This window comes from Hetaerina americana, unplaced genomic scaffold, assembly GCF_022747635.1.
Source record: "Hetaerina americana unplaced genomic scaffold, ioHetAmer1.1.p SCAF_1, whole genome shotgun sequence".
Lineage (NCBI taxonomy): Eukaryota > Metazoa > Arthropoda > Insecta > Odonata > Calopterygidae > Hetaerina > Hetaerina americana.
In genome coordinates, this window is record NW_027286069.1 from 83,329,521 (window position 1) to 83,353,966 (window position 24,446).

General features: G+C 37.6%; 1 long non-coding RNA gene across 1 annotated transcript in view; it reads left to right on the forward strand.

Annotated features, from left to right (window-relative positions):
* Positions 1-8,704, forward strand: part of LOC139686343 (uncharacterized) — a 171,229-nt gene extending 162,525 nt beyond the window's left edge. The window contains exon 4 of the long non-coding RNA XR_011700367.1: positions 8,676-8,704. This is a non-coding gene — a long non-coding RNA (uncharacterized lncRNA). The remainder of the gene's footprint in view (positions 1-8,675) is intronic.
* The last annotated feature ends 15,742 nt before the right edge of the window (positions 8,705-24,446 follow it).

Consider the following 24,446-nt stretch of genomic DNA (forward strand, 5'->3'; position numbering starts at 1 on the left):
GAATCCTATAAACTCTCTATTTCCAGACATTTTTCAGATAATAGGCACAAGAATAATATAACTATTATGTTATCACATGGATGACTTGCTGAGTACTTCTGATGCAGTGAAAGAGATTTTTATTACTTGCCTTTAGGTGATTTTGCGTATATTTGTTTTCATTTATCATATTTTTACAGTAGCAAGTGAAAATTAAATTTCACAAGCACATACTATTAAATTGTGTTTGAGAGATTTTCGGCTATCAAAGAAATATTACTGTTAGTTATCACGGAAGAAAGTCGTTTGTAATTCACTTCCTTTTTTGATTTGAATACAAAATTTGAAAATGTTGAGTTTTTTCCATGTTAAAGTTTGGGATTAATATAATGGTCGAGTTAAGTTGATGAAAAACATTTGAGAGGGTCGAACTAGTGATTAATTTTTATCCCCGTTGTTTTTTTGATTTGGACCATTCCGAGCCGTCGCTGGCAATTATAGGAATAAAAAGCCAAGCATATGAGCATGGCGGAATTACGAAAGAGTTAGGGTGATTTTGGGGATTTTTTTGCGGTTGGAATGAGGGATAGTTGTAAGAATTTCGGAAATGGGTTGCGTGAAGAGCCTTCATTCAGAGAGTTTTGGACGAGGCAGAGATAAGGATATATATGGGGGACATGTGTGATTTCAAATGCGTTGCTGGGTTGTGGTCGCTGAGTGGGCTCGTAATGAGACAGGGCACGGAGAAAATGAACATGGAGTGGAGAGGAAAAGGGAGAAACTGAGAGTAAAAAAGACACGAAGATGGGTTAACATAGGGTGGGGGGGATGTATAGGTGTAAGTATAGGAGCTAGAATTCAGTCAGAAAACGTCAGTTAAAGAGGTCTGCAATCCATAGCCACCGTAGTTTATTAACTTGTAGTTGAATTGAAGAAAATTTTTAATATCTCTGAAAATTAAATTTTTAGAATTTGTAAAAGTATGTGTTTCCTTATATAGGATACTAGAATATATATATATATATATATATATATATATATATATGTATATATATATATATGTATATATATATATGTATATATATATGTATATATATATGTATATATGTATATATATATATATATGTATATATATATATATATATACATATATATATATATATGTATATATATATATATATAGGAAATAATGAGGAAATATAGGGATAACAGGAATAAAAGATATTGATCTGTATAGAATGTATGCTAAAAACTGCATGATTTCTTCAAATTGTATGTAATCAATTTTTGGTGAGTACGATAAAAAATATAATTCGTTGGTGACCACTAAATTTGAATAAATTATCGCCTTGGTTCAAAACATTGGACCAGTCAGTATTTCGAAAAATCCAGGTTCGAATTTGGTGCGTTAACTTATGGCATTAAAACAAGGGAACAAGAGGATACGGTTTCCAGGAGAATGACCAATAGATAGGTGCGCTGAGTATGGCAGAAAGTTATGAATTGAATAAGAAGCAAAACCATTAAAATGACAAAATGACGTTTAGTGGAAAATATTAGACTCCATTTGTGCCTTTACCCTGGAAGGTTAAATATTGATTGAGAGCCAGATGATGATAATCCAGATTTAACCGTGTTTTATAATTATTTTTACTTAACTAATCCATTTCCTAAATTTATTGAAGTTATAGATGCATACAAACTCACAGACTAACACACACACATACATGTATGTGTGTGTGTGTGTATATATATATATATATATATATATATATATATATATATATATATATATACTATATGTATAAAAGGTTAGGAAATTTATACAATTATAAATATAAATAATTCCTAAATAGATAATTGAATTAAAAATAGATAATTGTCCTGCATGTCGGTCAGCAGTATTTCATATTTGATGTCTTGAACTATACAACTTCGGATTGTTATTGCTGAAAATGTATATTGTTGGTCATAAACCAAACTTAACAATTACTTAGAAAGAAAAAAAAAGGCTTAAAAGGCGGTAATTGTACTTGGAGATGGCTTGGCCAAAACACTTCAAATTTGATTGGTGTGGTATTTCATGAACACCATTCGAAAAATGGTTTTTGAAAGAGAAGGGCTTGAGTGCCTGGCGTACCCGGTTTGAAATAAGAACGATCGGTTTGGCCCTACCATCAAGAGGAGCAAATTAAAACTTGGGAAGTGGTTTAGAGGACCCTAGCCCGTTCTTTGTAGACCTAAAAGGAGAATGGCGCAGTAATGGAGATAATGAGGGGAGAGGAGGAGCCACGATAAAGAAGAGAATGGTCTCCCCCAACTTTCCAAAATTTTGGATTATATATAGAAACTGGGTGGAACAAATTGGACGCAGGCAGCTTGAATTTACCGCGAGAGAAAGCAGTCAGCACTTTGCAAAAAATATAAAAGAAAATAGATGCATAGCCATTTCAGCCAAGTTAAATAAATGAATAGCGACAAATATAAATACAAAATTTAAAATAAATTCCTTTTAACTCACCATATATATATATATATATATATATATATATATATATATATATATATATATATATATATATATATTACCGAGAGAAAGATTTGGACGTCGAAATAGCGCGTAAAAATTTAAATAGAGAACACGTAAAAGGACACTCACTTTTCAGAAAGTTTAAGCTTTAAGCCTTCTCTGAGGCGTTCTGAAGGTCAGGCTGAGTCTATTAAAATATAAATAATTATCTATATGTTTAAATATACATGACCATAATTAATATGAAATCTTTAAATTTGCGTTATTTCACTTCAGAAGTACTTCAGACTATAGCACATCCGCTATTTCGAGGAAAGTAACGTCGAGAGCAATTTCGCGTTGCTTCAGGTCAAGTGGGTTGGCCCAAGCCCATGCCTGTCACGTCGTGCTTTCTCCGACTAAACAAACTACCCTGTGCATCATTAGTCACCTCACCTCTCTCAGTTTCAAATACGTAGGCAGTGAATTCCTTCTGGAGAGAATCAATACTGCCCTTATTTTCGTTTCTCCCTTTAAATTGTGTCACCATTTAAGAGTTGATAAAACTCATTCTCTACAGTTAATCTACATAAAAAAAACTATACTATCACTGTGAGTATGGTCGAACGTTACTTTGACGAAACACTTCCAGGAAAGATAAAGGCACATTTTTTTCCGATATGAAAGCATTGGAGTCAAATGTTTGTCGGGTGACAAATTCGTCACAATTTGCCAAGATAAATAGGAATCCTATCACATTTTTTCTGGTGCCATGAAATCCTGTTTGCAAAAAGAGGAAAAAGTTTAAATTATTGTTACAATATTAAGTTGAGAGTCGGGGTGCAGTAGACTAAGGAGTCTCCAGCCTATGCTGGTGGATATGCCACCGCTTTGTTCCTCTTGGAGTCCTTCCGTTCGCATGGATACGATCCGTGTGGTCTCTGTCCTCCTATTCGGAAGTATTGAGGTAATCACAGAATGAGATATATTAAGCAACATTCAATTTAAATACAGAAACGTATTTGTGACGAAACTGGTTGCATTTAAAGTTCTATGGATGAGTTAGTATAAATGAAGACATGAAAATAATTTAATAAATGAGTGCATGCGGTTACAAGGCAGTAATAATAAATAATAAAAGATATATGACGTATTTCAGAAATGCTTGCTGGTTGTGATAAGAAATAAGTATGGATATTAAAGTTTTGATCAACGATATCTCTTTGATTCTTCTGTGTGCTCACTTGAAATAGGAGAGTACACATAATGCTATACCGATTCAATATAAAAAAAACAGATGACATTTCTTGAAGAATTCACCATCGGTTAATTTGAGATTTGATGATAATTCGAGGACAATAATATTCCTCTGTAATATATATTTCTTCTAACTTGGGCGCTGAAACAGGATTTGATGGCATTGACATATGCCTTAAAAGTTTTTATATCATCTTTTAAAATATAACTACCTTGGATTATTGGTTTCTTTGATACCTATTTAAATTTTATTGTAGTTGCAATTCATTTGAACTTTATTATGGTTGATAACATTGCAAACATTATTTTTCAAAACACCTTCCATTCTGCTATTGGTTGGTCTCAATCAAGTATTTAAAGTAAACATTTTATATTCTGGGCTTATCTAACATGAAAGTAAGTAGTATTAATTTAATCTTATGTGTAATTTCTTGATCGTTAGAAGAGTCCAATGATGAATTTACCTTGGTAAACTTCTAATATTAGAATTGCCGAGATACCCTGCAACTTTGCGGTAACTCACAAGGGTTAATTCGTTAATACAATCAGTTAATAGACGCATTGGGTTCATATGTATTCCGATGAACGCCCTGGAAACGGTTGGAAAGACGTGCGACGCCGGTAATGAGCGAAAAACTTGGGAATTTTATTTTATTTTTTTTTACTTTCACGGGGTTGGATTAACGCCGATCTCGTCGTCCCTTCACAGAAAAGGCATTTAAAAAATAAATCCCGAGTCCCCGGGAGAAGTGACCGACCAAACCCATCATCCGCATCTAACTCACGCAGCCCCCGTCCCACAGAGAGGCGAAAAAAAGAAAGAATCTGCGGGCTGGAGCGTTGCGTCTCCGGGCAGAGGAGTAGTGGTCGAGTGAGGTGGAGGGAGGGGAAAGAAAGGTTCGGGGACCGAAGGGCCTTGGGTTTAAGGCGTGAAAGGGTGGGTTGGGATGCCCCGTGGGAGGGGAATTGGCCGAAAGGGAGGGTGGGAGGAATACGAAGGAAGCAGGGAGGATCCAGGGAGGAGAGGGAGGGAAAGGTGAGAGGAACTCTAAAAGCTGAGGTAGGGTAGGATGGGCGCAGAAGACAAGGCGAGAGAAGATGAGAGCAATTCGAACGATGACAGAAACGGGAAGAAAAGGAAATGGGAAAATATGAAGAAACGGATGATTAGATGGAGTAAGTTGGGATTGAGGTACAAAGGAAAATGTATAATTATTTTGTTTACCACCCCGTAATTACATTTTCAAAGACAGATTAAGTGCGAAAATGAAAGAGATATGTTCCATGTGAAAGTGAGGGTTAAATAAAAATGAAAGTTTTTCGTTGGTGTGGGAGTGCACAAGGTACTGTAATGAGAAAGATGAATGCACTCTAGTAAAACTTTTGGAATGATTGGATGGCATTGAAATCGGAATTAGTGTAACTTGGCGGGGAAAATAGCGTCATGTCTTAATGGAGTTGCTGAAAAAAATTGAATTTGTTTTTTTAATAGCGCTCAACGTGAAAAAATTGCGGATTCATGCATTCAGGTGCCTTTCAAGAGGAAAGAAATCTGTTGAACATGAGAGTTAAAAAAGACGTTTGAATAATAATATGATATTCAATTGTTCCCGGCTCCACCTTGTGGAAATTCATTTTAATAAAATTAAGAATACAAAGTATCTTTCCACTGTCCTTAATTTGCGTACAACCGGTTTCAACGCTCAAGCGTCATCATCAGGTACAAAAATGTACCTGATGTACCTGTTAGTACCTGATGATGACGCTTGAGCGTTGAAACCGGTTGTACGCAAATAAAGGACAGTGGAAAGATACTTTGTATTCTTAATTTTATTAATTATATGATATTTGGAAGTAAATATTTTATACCTTTTTGTGTCTTATTCTTATTGTAAAAATATTTATTTAATTGGATTCCCGATCAACATTTGGTTTAGCAGCACACGTTTTTATCTTCTTTACTACGAATAATGCAATAAAACACTCACATGCTACTCTTTTCTAACTGCTCTACATAATATTCTCAAAAAAAATATTTAACCTTTTTCCTCGCAATAATTTTTAAGCCACTTATCCTCGCAATACTTTTCTCATAGAGGATTTCAATTTTAAGTCTATTCTCATTACATTGTTATCACTCGCGTTATTTTTTAAAAGCAGAATGTTCAAAAAAAATAATTTGATCAAGTCGTGTTCAAATGGAAGTTTTTCAATACAGATTTGATGTACAGGTCCTGATCCTGTAAATTAGGATTAAATAATTTTATTTTACCATTGATTCATCTCGGATGTAGCTAGTCTTACTTTATATATATATATATATATATATATATATATATATATATATATATATATATATATATATATGTTATGCTATAGGTTATGATTGTATGTAAGCATGAAGTTATGAACTAATGAAATTATTTCTGAGGGCAGTACAAGTAACGTTCTTGAATTCAGTTGCATCTAAAAAAAACTCGTAACTCATTGAAAGTAGGGAAATTATGAAAGTAAACACAGAGAAGTGGGAATAATTAGATGATGGAAAGACGAAAGCCAAAGAAATCGAAGAAAATGAAGATGTGGAGATAAGTGAAAGAGTGAATCACAGGCGGTTTTAATAGCGATTCCAAGAGTCCATAAGCAATGGACTTGGAAACGGATTTTTAGAAAGCAGAAACCAACATTTATAAAAACAGTTCCCGGCACGGCATAATTTAAGGAGTAGGTACAGAAAAATTAAACTCGGCTGAAAGACAAAAAAATAAGCACCAGGGAGCAGGCTCAAGGAGGGCAAATGAGGAGGGGATAAAGTCGTCAGACTGTATCCAAGCATTTTTAGCGCTTGGAGAAGTAAATATAATTGACGGGGCACCGTCGACTCCGCGGTTTTAGGGTGGGGATGAGACGATAGGGGAAGCACAATACAAGAGAGGGGAGGTTGTGAATGGCAGGGGGGAGAGAGATAAGAAGGGTCGGAAGACAGTCCCTTGAAGATTCCCTCCAGCCTCCCTACGCCTCTCCACCCTGTTTAAGGAGGGGCGAAGGGGTGTGGGAAGGGAGGCAGGAAAGCGGGGTAAAAAGGGTCTCTGGAATGTGGGAAAATAAGGTAGCAAGAAATCCGGTAAAGTGAGCAAGGGTTTATTTTTCCGCGGTAGTCTGGGTTTGGAGGAGGAGAAGGGAGCTTCGATCCCGGAGCGGGAGAAGGACGAGGAACTGGCTTGGAAAGAGTTTTGGGGGAGAGGGGTTGGAGGCGGGGATCGGTGGGTAGAAGGGACCAGAGCGTAACTGAAGAGGAAAGGAGGGGGACAGGAGGGAGTAAGGATTGGTAGGAAGGAAGGAAGGGGCGGTTGAGAATAAATTTTCGCGAAGCGGGAGAGTAAAATGAAACGGCGCCGTAGGCCGTTATGAAGTGGGGAGTGGTTGGCTTGGGTCGACGGCGAAAACTTCAAAAGGAACTCCACGTGGTGTTCCCCTTTACTCCTCACCCCTATTACTGTCCCCTCTCTTCCCCCTCCCAACCCGAGTCCCTCTGAACGCGCCACGCCTTCTATTGCAACCTTCCCCTTCTCTTTTACTTCCACCCTGTACCGTGGAATTCTTCCCCTACCCAAACGCTTCCTCCTCATCCCAAGGGGCTTTAGTCGCTCTTTCTCTCCCGCTTTGCTCTCCGCACACCCTTTATTGTGGCTTTCTGCGGAGGAAAGGGGCCCCGTGTCCAATTTTCTCCATCCCTGCCTCATCCTCGGTCCGACTTTCCTCTTCCTCAAACCCCCCATCTTTCAAATCTCTTATTATTCACTCCATCTCTCTGTGTCCCCGCATCTCCTTTTCTGTGTAGTTCCATCTTTCTGCTCTAGTACTCCGACGAATAGCGATTCGGAATATCTTGCCGATTGATTATTTTCAGTCGAGAGGAATAGAAAAGAGAACGAATGCGCCTTCCCTTTTCATTCTGGCATATTTAAAAGAGAGAGTGATAGTAGGAATGAGAGAGAGATGGAGGAAGAGAGAGGTGGATGGAAATAAGGGGTGCAGCAATAAGTGAGGAAAAAAAGGTTTATCCAAAAAAAATCCTCTGAATGCGAGATTTGATCAATATCACAGCCGGCGTATTATTCTTTTATATCCTAACCCTCTCCCACCTCCCTCGCTAACTCTCTCTTTCTCTCTCCATCAGGAATGCCTTTCGTTTTTAAACTCTCACCTTTTTTTAGGAAAAGCGATTCCATGGTTTGTATTTATATATTTTATATCAAGTGAGGAACAGATTCTGCGTATTCTGTGAAATTTTGTATTTCTCTCTGACCCGCGAGTGTAGGGCTGTGTTTTTAAGCAAGAGAAAAAGGGCGAGGGGTGATTGATGGTTACAAAGGGAAAAAAGTAAGCGGTTAGGAGATATTCGTCGATATGTCTCTTCCAGGACTAAATGCCTTTGGTCGCTGGATTATTTAGGGAGGGCACTCTGTGAAGGTATGAGGTCAGAGAAGTAATGCTAATAAAAGCGTAAATCTTGAATGGCTAAAAATTTCAGAAAAAATATGTGTTCTTCACGTCTCATTCTTTTCCAGGAACTTCACTGTTTGTGCTAAAATAATCTTCATAAAGTTAATAAAAATCTCAAGTGACTTATTATAGCACTTCTGACAAAACAACCAAGGGTAATAGAGAAAAGTGACATCAATGGTACTTGAAATGAAAATGGAAATATCTTTTAACAGGTTAACCTTAACTTTGATATTAAGTATTTAGCAATAACAAATTTATATTTGGAAAATTCAGAATAATTATAAATATTTTTGCAGATCGAATTTGGAGTCTGTTATTGGCAGGGAGTCAAAGCGTTGCCATGAATCGCGTATAAATATAAGGATATTTGTTCATGATTACTCAAATATTTAGACTCATCGAAATTTCCATTATTTTTCAGATTCCTGTACTTCTCCAACGGAAAATTTCGTAAGTAATTATTCATTATTTTAATCTTTGATTCTATGGTGGTGATATGAAAACTACACGCATTATGTTTGTCGTCTACATGATACCCCGCAAGCCGCCGCTAGGGCGTGTGACGGCGGTATTAGGTCACCAGTCATGAATGCACCATCCCAATCATAGCACCTCTTTTCAAATATTATTTGATCATGCACTGGAACAAAGTTAATCACGAGAAAGAAGGTACTTAGATGCAATAATATTCAATAACAGGATGCATTTATTCAAATGATATGGGAGATGTGTTACAAAGATAGGCTATTAAATAAAACATATGCAAGATAACGACAAAATATATACACTGCCAATGGTAATTATTAGCGCCTACTGTCATATCTACTTTGATCTCTATCCATTCTTCTATCCATCTCCCTGATTAACGTATGTTATCTGCTCTACCCTGCTAAGTTTTAGCCTCTAACATGTGTTTAACATCCTCAGATAAGTAACTTTTCTCAACTTTATGCAATAGATTCAACTTGTATTTAAACTGGCCAGCAACTAGTGACTCCCATTCTAATTCTTCCAATAATGTCGCGACACTACTGCCTTGTTCATAACAACTTTACACAGACCTAACTGCTCTACCTTACTGTCGATCTAGCTACGAAATTAAGTCTGACTCGTGAGGTTCCCATGCACCCGCCACATACTCTAGCTGGGGCCTAACTAAAATAGAATGAAAAGACTTTCATTACATTTGCCAAGCATCCTTTTTTATGAATCCTAACTTTTCATTTCTTATTCTGCTAATTCTACGAACGTGTTTTCTCTAGGACATATCCTTAGTTATCGTAACACACAAATATTTTACCGGTTCTACCTTTATTATGTTGGTATTGGTGTGGTTTGTATTTTCGGGTAAAAAACTCTTGATCAAATAAAATATCGAAATGCATTTACTCAACTTTAATTCTAGCTCCAATTTACTTTGCTTATTATCCCTTCTAAACAGTAGAACTTCGGCAATGGTCTTTAAAGGTGCCATTTTACTCTGTTTATTCCAACTATTGTCGCCTCATCCTATGACAGTGTAAAGTTGCATTAACGCTAAATACTCTATACCTATTTAAAGACAATCTCTGAAAGAAGAAAGGTTCTAGAAATGTGCGCGTGAGTGGATAGGAAGAGAAGTGAGAAAGAGTGAGGCAGATATACAGGAGTATCTGCCTCTGCCTGTACTGTCTATCTCTCTTCTTTTCCTATCCACTCACGCACACAGTTCTAGAACCTTCCCTTCGACCAGTGTTTCTCCCTAACCAACCTAGAACCCCTACCACCTAGCCACCATTATAGGGGTGAGAACTCGCGAATCCGAATATATTATTGCTTTTAGAACTTTTAAAATTCCCACCCTTACCCGCTATCTTTAATTCACTTCTTAGCAAACCCTGCACCTCCCTCCTACATACTCCGTAGTCTCCCTCCGAGACGTTCGAGTCTGACCTGAAGGCCTCAGAGAAGGCCGAAAGCTCAATCAATCTGTAATGTGAGTGTCCTTTTACGTGTTATCGGTTTTATTTTGTGTTCCATTGTGCCATCCAAATGTGATATTGCTCTCGTAAGTGCTTATACATCATGTGTGTGTGTGTATATGTATATATATATATATATATATATATATATATATATATATATATATATATATATATATATATAAACTACTACATGTTAATAATGAACCATGCCAAATTTTTATATTTTTGGTTGGTAAAATCCCCGAAAAATATGGCCATCGTACGAGTATCGCATCTCGGTATTAGTAGGAATGGAATGGTGCATGTTTGTTATGGTATGTTTATTTTTGTTTGTGTTTTGCTCATCCAAGTAGGTTTACTTTCCTTTTGTCCCTTTACTGATACCAAATGTATTTTCAGCCACTTTTAGCGCCCCTCTATAACATTTGTTAATTATTCTACCAGATATGATGTCTGAACACAAAATATTAAGGGCCAATTGTTGTTTTCATGCTTTAAAATCTGTCTCGCCAATTCGTATGTATTTTGAATAAATCAGTGCTAACTCCCACATATATCCGAGAGTGGTTTTTGATGGTTTCTTAATTTACCCTTGTATATAATTTTAATTCTTCTTCGCGTCCTACATCCAATGAGTGATCCATTATACCCTATGCCTCCACCAGAAAAAAGAGTAAGGCGTTCAGTTCATGTAAGTAGTCTTCAGCGTTGAAACAGATAGATACCCTTCAACATGTTGATAAATAGGGCCGATGCGAAAAGATGAAACCGATGGATAGCAATGTGATAGACGCCCAATATTCGTCAGAGGTCTCTTCGGAATTCTCGTCTCTTGCGGCAACTCTCCCGATGGAAGAAAAAAGAACAATAAGGCCAGGAACACAGTGAGAAAAGACTCAATTCGTTCTTTTCGAATTTTTTTATTGCTTCGATCTTGCGTGCGGATGAGTGAACCGGGAGATGCATTATTTTCGGTAGAAGTAATGGACAAGGGAAAGTAGATGGAGGAGAACAAACGGAAAGGTACGATGAAGGTGGGGAGGGGGAGGAAATGGAAGAAGCGGCGAGGAAAATCGGGATAGAAATGGTTCCAATGAGAGGCGTCGGAGAAAAATGAGGAACGGCTAAAAACTGGGCCGTGCTGTATCATTGGCATTGGCCGTGGGTGTGCGGATTTAGGCGAACGGGAAGGGAAAGGGAGGTGGGGATTGGGGGCAAAGGGAGGAGCGGGGGACGGCGTGAAGGGCGGGTTTTGGTCGGAGGACCCCGCCTTGACGAATGTGTGGCTCGGGGAGGGAGGGTTGTCGTGGGGGGGAGAGGGTGTGGCAAGGGTGGGGCTGGGGGTGGGGGAGCGTGGTTGGGTGTTGTTGGGGCCGGGAGGGGTATGACGGGAGTGGTGGTGGTGGTGGTAGTAGTAGTAGATTGTAGTAGTAGCGGGGCGTGATAGGGCCTTGCCGCATTTCCAATGATGTGCCGGACGCCCTACGGGGGAAATAAATCCCGGTCTCCACGGAGCGAGTCCTTTTGTTACGTGAGGTGTTTTACAGATGAGGATGGAGGTCCCTTACGCTGCAAGTGGAGTGGCTTTTTTTTGTTTCGCCCTGTTTTTTTCCTCGAGGGAGAAAGGAGGAGAAAAAGCCGTCCGTGTGGTTGAAGGGAGGGGGGGGGGGGGTCAGTGATTAGAGTGTTGGTGGGAGAGGCGTGTGGGGGTATGTTGGGTCTGTGAGGATAGGAGAGAGAGGTGGGAGTGAAGGGATTGGATTGGTGGCAGGCATCAGGGGCGGGGTGGGAAGAGGGAAATGGGAGGGGAAGAATCATTGCCAAGCGCATTTACTAAATTAACTCGACGAGTCTATTTGTGCATTTTTCTCCCGTTCCGTTGTTTCATTCGTAACAGCCGCATATAATCATGATCGAGCCTGCGTGCGGCACCAATCTGAAAGTTTACACCGAACGGATCTGCCAGTTCTCTCGTTTTATTTCGATTGGTGCTTTTATTGGAGAGACCGCAAGCTTTAATCAAAGAGATTTTGCTCTCCTTCCGTAAAAAGCCTACTCCTTATGTCTTCCCTTAGTAAGTTAGTCTTCTGATGGTTAGTTGATTAGTAAGGCTAACCTTTACTTATCATACGCATCTGGGTAGACCTGTTTGAGATTATAATTCTTGCCGAAAACTAATTTATGGTCTATCTGACCATTCAAGTATACTTTTAAAAACATCGGGTGATATGACTAAGCCTTCGAATGAAAACCTTTTTAAAGTATATTGACTCGACTCCTTGTGTTATGCACTCAAGTTGATTTATTATGTTTGCGTGACAAGCCATTGATTGTCTATTTTGACAAACATTTGATTCCGCATAATCACAGTTCAACTTATTAATTTAAGTTATTTTACCAGTGGTTTTATATTTTCACAATTCTTAGCCCAAACACTATAAAACGATTTTAAATTATGAATTGATTGGTAGTTTGAATTTTCCTAAAGGCATATATTTTTAATTCACATCACCAACTTTGGTCGAGTTCTGTGGGGTGCTTTTTTATTCCACCTTTTAAACCGAATTTCAAAAAATGTATTAGAAATATATCAGCATATGTGGTCATTTGAAAGGGAAGACCTACATATTTTAGAAATGAATTTCCAAGAGTTGGTAGTTAAATATTTACCGTGCGTAAAATTATCATGATGTCTTCTCTCATAGAAACCAAACTAGTCCAAATCTTTCAGGTAGGTCAGAAGATCTTTTAGCGACGGGGACGAAGAGGTTAGGGAGCACCTGAGAGGTGCTCAGTAAGTCACAAAACACGTTAATGGGTTCAATGGGCGGCCAGCTGTAGCAATTAAGATTATCTCCGTCACCGGGTTTACAATTAAGAACCAGAACCAAAGACCTACCAGATAACTCACTAGGAGAAATCAACTTCTGCGGTGATGGGTTTTAGCCTATCGTCTGTGTCAAGACTCAAGGTACAAAACATATTGAGGCTAAGCTAAATATATTATTATTATTATTATTAAAAATACACATGTGCTGATAGACATTGTCAGGTGACACACAAGTCCCAAATAATTGCAAAAGATAATACATAAAACTAGACTTCAAAACACAAATCTCTTTAACAAAATAAGTGAATCCCCATCCCATTTACAACCATTAATCAGCAAGAAAAAAAAAGATAAATTAAAAAAAAAATTAAGCTATTACATATAATACCATACACCACACATCAATCAAATTATTACATATATGCCTTACATCTATTCTTAAAAGTATACACTCTGTTAGGAAAGGGCTCGAATATTTTTGCAGGTAAGGTGTTCCACTCAACAATTGTTCTATTTAGAAAAGAAAATTTTTTTTATTTGTCCTCTGTGCCCGGCATTTTATCTTAAATTTGTGATCATTTCTGCCTATAAAATTTGGGTTCCCCGCCTCTTTCCCAAGATCTGCCCAAGCTTTCTCCCCCTTCAAAATTCGGAGCATTCCACAAAGTCTGCTTACTTTTCTTCTAGATTCTAGAGGTTCCCAGCTCAGCGTTTCTAGCATGTCAGACACACACTCCATCCTCCTATGCTTCCCCAGTACATATCGGGCAGCCTTTCTTTGCACCTTTTCCAGTTTTTTAATATGACCTTCTTCACGAGGGTCCCATACAAGAGAATCGTACTCTAAAATTGGTCTTACTAGAGTCTGATAAGCCTTCTCCTTGGTTGCTCTAACGCTCCCTTTGAGGTTTCTCATTACCCAATGAAGAGTTTTGAAAGCTTTCTTATAGATGTACTCCACATTTAGCCCCCACCCTAAGTCCTTAGTTAAATATACACCCAAGTATTTGACAGTATCACTTCTAGGAATGACATTTTCTGAGAATTTATATTCTCTCTTGTTTCCATTTACCTTATCGCTAAAAGTGATGGATTTGCATTTGTTAACATTAATATCCATCCCATTTTTTGTCACCCAATCTGCCATTTTATTAATGTCCCTTTGAAGTTTGCCACGGTCTCTGTCATTTTCGACTTTCCTGTAGATAATACAGTCGTCTGCAAAAAGTCTTATCTGAGAATTAATATTTATTGGGAGATCATTTATATATATTAAAAACAAGAGCGGGCCAAGTACGCTTCCTTGTGGGACTCCAGATGTTACCCTTGATTTTTCAGAATACACTTCTCCTAATTTGACCCTTTGTGTTCGACCTTCCATGAAATTTCTGACCCAAGAGATTACTCTTCCATCTGTGTGTAGTGGCAATTGGCCCATCTTAAGCATTAAGCGATCGTGGTCAACTTTGTCAAAGGCTTTTGACAGGTCGACTATTATAGCATCCACCTCTATTCCCGCATCCATAGAGTCGAACATTTCTTGGCAGAACCCTAACAGCTGAGTTTCGCAAGAGTGCCCTTTTCTAAAACCGCATTGGCGACTATACAACCAATTCTCACTCTCCCACAAGTCCCAGAGATAATCAGCCATTATCTTTTCTAATAGCTTGCATACAACTGATGTCAAGCTTATTATCGATTACTCTCATAACCTTTCCTTTAATTGGTAATTCCTTTCTCCAAAAATCGTTTTCTCAGAATTGAATTATTAAAGCGTGAAGGCCCAATACCATCTACCATACTTTTACAATGACAATTTTGAAAAGAGAAACCCATTCAATGGAGAAACGCGGTTTTATTGATTCAAATAAAACTGGTATTTCTTTCTTAGCTGTTATAGCTGCTACTTATACAAATGTAGGCATTTTAATATCATTTTACAAATAAATTTATGTATTGCGAAATAAATGTGTTATTTTTATTGTTAATTCATATAGCAAGGAAGATACGATCAGTTTGACAAATTCCAGATAAATCATGAAAAGTTTTCTTTGCAACTTTTATTTGAAAGGTACAAATAAAATTCGGGCATTTTATTTAGGCCTAAAAATGTATCTTCTATTCGCAAAGGAAATAAGTGGAGATTATCAAACCCCTCACTCGTGATTCGATTAACTCCTTTTTAGATATGAAATAATTATTATTCTTTAAATCGCGCGGCTCTAGTAATTAAGAAAGTGACGTTTTAATGCCTCATACTATATGGTTTGGTATCGTGATAGTGGAAATACGTAACCCCTTTTAGCACAGACTGCAAAGATTGCCCTCATTGTGATGATTCCTAAATTATGTGCAAAATTTAACGACAGTAAAATTACTGTGTTTTATACTAATGAATGGGTCCAGAAATTTGTAAGTGCTCACTTTGTGTTATGTTACAATTTTTATTCAGATCATGACAATTTTATTAAGGACGGAAGGCAATGTCTTTTCTCTTCTAATGAACGTAGTATAAATTTTATTTCTAATTTACGAAGAGATGAATATGTAATTGATATTTTAGTTTTCATTTATGAATGAAATGTACGGCCGACCACTAGATTTCGTAATTCATGTTTTCAGATGCACAGAAATTTACTATACATATGTGTATAACTGACTCGACTTTTATTCTTTTGTAAAATGACTGATTTCGAATATATTTCCACAGCAGATGTCCCACAATTGAAAACAGTTAAGTAGGATTGAAAGGATTGGTATTGCACTCGCGATGATTAAAGCTCTCTCCCCGGATGCCAGTGGCACGTAAGAATATTTTTTTGGGATACGGGAAATATTCTGTGAACTAGATGAACTGTTTTGAGCTGTATAAAAGTTAAAAGGTTCTCTTTCATTTTCAGTTAAGTTGAGAGAGTTAATTCATTTACTGGATTCATAGTTATTTTTCTGAAATCCTCTGCATTAAAGCATCAGGCCTTTGAATTCAGATTTGTCATTTAAATTCTAGAGAAATCAAAAACATCAAATTTATGTTTATAATTCCCATATCTACATTGGCTGCTTCTCATTAACCATTTTCATTTCGATTAAACGTTAGAATTTATCCTAAAATGGATATGTCATTCACTGAAATCTTCGTATCCAATGAAAATTTATTTTCATCTCCCTTCTTCCGCCTTTCACTTTGTATACCAAATGATAACGAAATTCTCCTCATAAAATATTTAATCATTAATTAGTCTCTTTATCCACCAAATTTAATTCGGAAATGGAAGTTCATTTATTTTTTCCCTTCCATTAAGAGTGAGAGTTGATTAAAATAAACTCTTAAATACTTTATAAAAAAAGTACAAGAACATGACTAAGATGGTGTAACTCGAAATGAATTAAGAGATATAACCAGAATGTGTAAATTTGCAGGAGGAATAGCATGATTGATTGACGTTAGTTGCGTAAGGATGGCATGAAGGTTGTTAAAACGTGGGACTCTGGAATCCTTTTCCAATAGGCAATACCTGTTTCATCAGGCAGCTTAGGTGGGAGGGGCTCCAAGCGGTATATGAAGCAAGGCTTGTGAATGGGCGGGTGGGTTGAGGTCAGCGATCCAAGATGAAGATAAACGGTGACCGTCTGCGAGCGTGGAAAGGGGAAATTTGATTTTTGAGTTTGGTGCAGAAGTGGAGGAGAAACTTGAATAGAATTTTCATCCATAGGGAGGAGAATAGTGCCGGTGAGGAGAGATTCTGGAAAGTGATGTGCTGGAAATTGTACTTTTTCATCCCTCAACTATAAGCGATTCACCCATCTTCCATCTGCATTCATGTCTTTCTGGATATTCTACGAATTTGATATTTTGAAATATATATGAAATTGGTCACATAAATATTTTCTCGAATTTGGCTGTAATATTTATAGGTGAACGGAACATACTCAAATTCATGTTTATGGTTGAATTCGCGATGTATGGTCTTTTTGTACATCGCATGAACTGCAAGAACTCGATTGTATCTGCCTTCCACTTACATGAGTGAGATTCAAAAAAAATTTTAACAATATATTTTTGAGAGAAAACTCTAATAATGAATTTTCAGCGATAAATTTGTCAATGCGTTAATTCGACGTATAATAATGATGTAAAATTTCCACAGCTAAACAATTTTCAATGTAAACCTTAATGCAATAGATATATGAAGTTCATGGAAGGTGAACGTTTCAAATAGATATTAGTTTTTTTAAATTCTCCAAGCAATTTTATTAATGGTAAGGAGCAATATCCGTTAGAAATGAAAGGAAAATGACAACATGTACTGAATGACGAGGAAAAATTCAGTTTTAGTTCGAAAGGATGTGCATTATATTTTTAATTAATTAATGATTTTAAAAGTGCTGGAAAATTTGTAAATTGAACGAAAATAATGTTAATATTGTATTAACTTGCCTCTAAATTGAAGAAATACGAGACAATTAGTTTTATACTTTGTACATTTCAAGTTTATTTAGAATATTGTTAATGAAAAACATCAAATTAGAGAATAATAGTACCGTTTGAAAATTAAGTCATCAATAATATATTGGGATGTATTATTTGAAATAATGGTAATTGTATTTGAAAACTTTGCACGCTTTATGCTTCCAAAATAGTAGAAAATATGAAACAAAGAGGGTCGATAATTTATTTGTGAATTATGTTTTCTTTGTCTTGAAGCCATCATGTTTACCTATAACACAAATATTACATTGCTTAAACTTTTAGCATTTTTGTGTATCATTGTTCCTCTTTTATGTAATTGCTAACCCTCTTCATCAAGATCACATTTAAATCCTATTCTTTAATGTGTGGCATTTGCTTGGGGACTTGGAAAATCTATATTTCCTTTATTGCTGTAACTGCCACATCATACCAGACACGATTATTTGAAACTCATGAAAGCCAGGGCATAGTATCTCGAATATACAGTGAATATGTCAGATCAAAGGAAATTATATGAACGCAACCTTTACATCGATGTCATTTAATTTTTCTTTCATTATGCCCTGTCATGATACTGTTGATCTTTAGATCGTATATATAGGGATACTTAGAAATTTACTTACCTGTATAGAGAGATACTTAGAAAATTTCATTAGTGGCACCCAAACTAAATATGTACGAGTTCAAATATTATATTACAAATAAATGTTGAATGATGACGAAATCCAGATGGGTGGGGAATGATGGCTTGAAATAAAAATTATGTAAGGTATGAGAGTTTCCGAAAATATCATTTGGTGGTATTTTAACTTAGAACGGCAAATAACGTTTTGCATGGGCGGCCAAACGGTAGGGCATTTCTATTTTTACATTGGGCATGAAGTGTTCTTGTCTTATACGGAGACGCGGCATTAAAAAGCCAGACCCTTTTCGGGATGGAGATTGGGCAGGAGGAGCTTTTTGTGTTGATGGTATCAAGCTGTGCAATAGCCAGCGTGGCTTCCTTACGGAGCGGCCGGGGAGGATTGTGTGCGTAGGGAGAAGCGGAGCGGACGAGGGGATGGGAAGGACATTAGACCTTCCTGTCGGTGGGTTACGGGGCGAACGGCATTAGCGTTGGGGTGGGTGGCTCTCAAGAATCGATGCCGGGCGGTGGGGAAGGGCGAGTTGTTGTTCACCGAGGAAGGAGGGTGGCGCGGGGCGCGCGGCTGCTTTGGGGGAGTAGGGTGGGAGGAGGCGGGTGGAAGCGTGGGTGGGACCGTTGGGGTCCTGTGAGGCCGTCCGTGTGAGGCGGCCGGGTTTTGTTCGGGTGGCCCTTTTTTTCTCTTGTAGGGAGTTTGGAGGAGGTATGTTTGGGGGCGAGGGAGTGGAGGTCGGGGCTTGAAACGATGTCTCCCTCAACTTCCTCCTACCTCGTTCGATCGCCCGGCGCGCGCGAAGAGCCTTTCCCTCTGGAAGGCATTAAAGTCGACCGTTGCGGTGGACTCCCCTCTTCGATGATCACCTGTTTTGGCTTGGAAAGCGGGGATAATGCGCCGCGTGCGTGAGCCGTGTCTATAATGGGCGAATAAATGAAAGGTATGACTTAAGTTCCCGGGTGTCCCTTCACGATGTTTTATTCCGGCTAATCTATAAATTTTTATCATAATCGAGTTGTCATTTCCGTGGCGTTTTTGTAAATTTTTCAAACCAAGTACTCGATTTTCTCATTACACTTAACGACGCACAGTACTCTGTTTCTTATTAAATATACTATAACTAATTATCCCAGAGATAAACTAAAGTGACATTTGTTTTGTCATATGAACAGCTGAGCTCAACCAATTTTATTTGCCGATGAAATATTTTTAAAATAATTTAGAGTTCGTTCATTGTTATGTTTCAATTGTATTGAACTAATTTCTAGTTTTCTTTGATCTTTGTCTCCATAAAATTTTTAAGGATTACAAGCAATGGGTAGTAACATATCTATATATATATATATATATATATATATATATATATATATATATATATATATATATATGCGGGTCGCGGTGGTCCAGGGGGTAGAGCGTTGGTCTGCTGCCCGTAGGGTCCTTGGGTTCGATTCCCGGGATAGGCACTCGGTGCACCTGGAGCTCCACCCAAGCTATGTGATTTTTCGGGTACCAGATCTTCCTGGGAAACCATAAGCGGCACAGGGAACTGGTCCCCCTACCCTGATGTGTGAATTTCACACGTCGTCGGGCTTAGTACTGGGTGAACTCTACCATCACCTGCCAAACCAACCTTCGGGTTGATTACTGTGTTTGTGGTTTATGTATATAAAAATATACACGCACACATACGCACACGAGTATACTGGAGTTTACTGGTTGTTAAGTTCTAATTAGTTGGCAAACGAATGAAAATGGGATAGAGAAAAGCAAAGAAACAGCATTTTACTGATGGAAATTTGAAGATCAAGACTTTTAATTGAAGTTAAACACTTTTAATCAAAGTTGTATTCTATATAAGGACAGTTAATAAAGGATGCTTTCGTCAAAATTTACCTTTATTTAAATAAGGAATATTCACTCAGATTAATTATTGATACCCGGGTGCAACCTTTATTCCAACTCTAAATAAAAAACAGTAGGTTTTCTGTTTAGAGTAATAGTTTTACAACTGCCTCCAACTACTTCATTGTTCGTTCTATTCTTATGGAAAATAATTATCTATATCTTGGGTTTGGCGGCTTATTCCCACTTAAACAAGCAAACTATGGGAATAAAAATGTTAGTCATTCATAAAATAAAGTTTTTTTACTGCAATGAAACTCATTAATAGAAATAGGCCCGAAACGAATTAGAATCGACTTCTCGTCTTGCAGTTTCAACATCGGTGGTTGTGCCCTAAGTACTTTTCATTCCTTTGCACTAAATAGGATTTTCATAAAGCAAACTGTACTTAAAAGCTTTTGTTTTTCCCAAGGGGTGAATTTTCTTAAGCGGAAGAGTTTTTTTTTTACTTCCCCAGTTTCATTTTTCTTCCTTGCTCTGGTGCAAAGAACGCGTAGCCGCAGGTCTAAAAGCTTTTTCCTTTCCCTAAGAGGCACGTTCAAAAACCATTCTTGGCATTTTCATCACCTTTGTGATACCTGATTTAAAAAAAACAATTTTAACATGCTAAAAAAATAGTACTATATGGGTTATTATGCATGCTCAATAGTAGTAACTGAACTTTCCTATTTAGGGAATAGTGAATAATGAATTATAAATTGTACTTGAGAGTTCATATGGTCGCAGTGTAGGTATTTTATTTAAATGACATGGGTGTTAGTTTCATTACTGCTTTTATATACTATTTCATGATAGGACTGCCATACAAAAGTATATCGGGTACAATGGATGCAAAGTGTGAGTGGCTCTTCCACATGGTTTTCAACGTGATCACTCAGTCCACAGATCCTTTAGATTCATGCCCATATTGTGTCAAGGGGTCACAATGAGAAAATATTTTGACTATGCTTCTTGGTGAGGCTGCCCACCCTTTCAATTTACAGCAAGTGATTTAATTTTTTCGTAAAATTCAGCATGGGCAACCTGTCTGGGTCCCAAATGTTTTCATGCTTATACAAATGTTGAGACAGCATTGTTGCAACTGTCTATAACAGCAATAGATCGCAATTTGAGTTTCAATCTGAAACTATTAAAATTATGCAATTTTTAATTGTCCAAATATTATTGTAAAAAATGTAGCTTGAAATTTAAGTGTTGTTATATACGAATATTTCTAAATGAAATTTTGTACGACCGAGGGCAAGGAAGGCCTAAACTATCTATTCTTCTTAGGAAAATCTTACTTATCAATTTTTTCTTTTTAATTTTAGCGAACATTACATAGAAATAATTTTGTAGCCAATGGATGGTGTAAAATAGTTTTATATCATGTTTTTGGCTGATATATGGATATTTAACAACACCGTTGTCCCTCTCATTGAGAAAATGAACCATCAACCCGTCCTAAGGCATTCGGGTGGGGGGTGAGGGGGGGGAGAGGGGGTAGAGAGAGAGAGTCGCGGGGGTGGGAGTCGTGAGCGCAGGAAGGAGTGAGCGGTTGTTAGGATTGGTCGAAGCCCAGAGGAGATGGAGACCCGACGGGACGAGGGAGAGAGAGGTGGGACGGACTGCGGAGGAGAAAGATAGGCTCGGCGAGGGAAAAATGGTTGTTGCCTAGAAAGTGGACGTGGAAAAAAAACCGTGAGAGTAACGCAGTGGCGTTGGGCGCTTGGGTTGAGTTATCCCGTTCCTCTTTTATCTTGCCACGCAACAACCGCCTTCCCCCTCCCTTGCACCGCCCGCAACACCTCCCACCACACTCACCCCTACCCTGGGCGGAGACCTCTCCACGCATCTCCCCATTTCCCTCCTCTCACCCCAGTCCGCCTCCTCCTGCCGCTTGTGTGAAGAATAATATGCGGCACAATCCTGCACGATTCTTCATGGGATTTGAAAAAAATATATTTATGGTCGTAATCCTCTCTCCTCCTCATGCTTCAGAGCAATATGAAGATTTGTCACGATTTCCCTCCTATCCCCCCCTTTGCAAGTTAAAGAGAGATAAATAGTAGGGTTCGTATATTTTTATCGGCCGTGCGTTCTCCAATTTCTTTTTCACGGAATTGTGCCCTATGGCGTCCTTCTATTTTGTCATTCCAAGGATTTAGGTGTTATCGCTGTTGTGGGTGTGAGGGAATTGGAAAGAGAGAGGAAGTGTGAAAAAGATTGAGGTTTTGATAAGAGACCATAAAGGGGAGGGGATGGGAGTCATTCAAGGGTGAAGGCCGAAATGTAAAAATAATTTGGCCAAGTCATAAAAGCATAATGTATTGGCAGAACAACGAATGAAGTTACTTTATTCTCCCGTGTTTTCTGCGTGTGTTTTCCTGCTTTTGTTCAGCTATTTTCACTTTTAATGCGTTTTTCTAGTGTGAGCTACGTACTGAAGTAAGATCACACACTCCGTATTGCGAATCCAACCACAGAACAATTGATTCAAGTAAAATATTAAATGATAAAAATTTCATTTTATCTCAAATGTTGCTCAAGATAACTCACGAGTATATTCAGCAAATGTCCAGTTAGTGGCTCAATACAACGACATTTGTATCTATCGGATTGTAACTAGTCGGAATCCAGCAACCTCTTTATTTTAATTTTACTAAAGTTTGGGTCAATTTAGTCTCCAAGTAGATACATAGTCACAAAAATATATGCAAAATATTCGTACAAGATAAATAGGATTTGTGGTATAATAAATTGATTTAAAAAGTGCAATTGATTATTCTTAAGTGAAACTTTAGCGTATGTATATTTTCTGTTAATTTTGTTTGGTTGAGAAGATAATTATTTTTTATTTGCTCATTTGCAAAAGTCATTTGAATAGGATTTTTACTTGAACTGTTAGGGAGTTCGTATTTGTGCGAAGAATAATATACCACACGTTACAAAACCACACGTTTACAAAAAATAATAGTTATGGTCATTGTTAATGAAATTTTATTCAAAATATTTACAGTAGAAACAGAGTAAGAGGTCGTTTTGGAAATAAACTTTTTAATGCAAATTTTGTGTATTTTCACATCATGCATTCCTTTCATGACGAACCTTTTGATTTGGTTTATTCAGCACGCCTTCGACCCACGGAAAACTGAATGTTGCAAGTACAAAATACCTTAGCTAGTTACAGTGGTAGTAAATAATCTCTTTCGTCTATTTTTCTACACCAAGAGTAATATTCAATTATTATTTTTCTCTTGGAAAAAGTATGCATTTTCCTTGTAAATTACTCTTCTCGTGCATCGCGATAGATATTTGTAGTTCCACTGTGCCGTCATTTTCACGTAAGTTTTCAAATATGAACACAGTTTCTATTCTTTTACACTTAGAAGATCTAAATATTTCCTTTCATTTCAGTTTGTTCAGCTGAGATATTTTTCTTATTTTTATTCGTCGTCACTAAATGAGATCCATATTATAGTCTGTCACACTGAAGAATTTATCTTTTCTTAAAGATACCCTGAAGAGGAATTTTCTGAGGAATATTTTAATAGAGCGGTAAGCAATCCTCCACGGTTTTTCAAGTTAAAAAATTCTTTCGCTGTCTGCAGGAATGTGATTGGGAGATCAAAAGAGAAAGGGTTGGAAACTTTAGGTTTTTAGCTGTGGTACCAAAAGGTAACAAAGGAGAAGATAGCTAAAGGACACTTAAACGCGAAGAAGAAGAGGGGCTGGTGCGTCAAAGGAAGTGCCCTGGGCGAACTCTAAGAGGGAGATGGAGTGTAGGGAGAGGGAAGAGAAAGACCCAAGATCGCCGTCTGAAGAGCCGAGGACTTCTATCGGTAGAGAGTCCTACGAGAAGAGAGCATCAGGAAAAGGGAGGGCCTGAACAAAGGGGTGTGGTTAGCCAAGAGACTATGTAAAAATGGGAGTGAGGGACGGCAGAGAGGTCTTTTCGATACAATGTTACTTCTTCCATATTTGTGTATACCTTGTAATATGTTTTTTCAGGGAATTTTATCACACATGAACTGAATATTCAGTGTCCTGAGAGTTCAATATTTATCATTACTTATAGTATATGCCAAAGATTACTCCAATCGTTCTCACATCTGCAGTTATGTTTTAAATTTCTCTATATTTGACTTTTGCAGTACTCATAATTAATTTCGGATTTTGTAAGACTCCACTATATTGGTAGATATTTAGAAACATTATTCTATGCATCAGTGTCCATTCGAGGACTGCAATCATTCTTTCTGACGTAAGCAACGGTTAAATATTCTCATTGTACCGTTGTCTTGTGTCGGAAAATTATCCCTGAACGAGTGCAAATGTTCATTGTAGCATTTAATGGAGCCTGAAAGACTTTGAATATTTTTCTTGGGAATTATGACGCCAATAA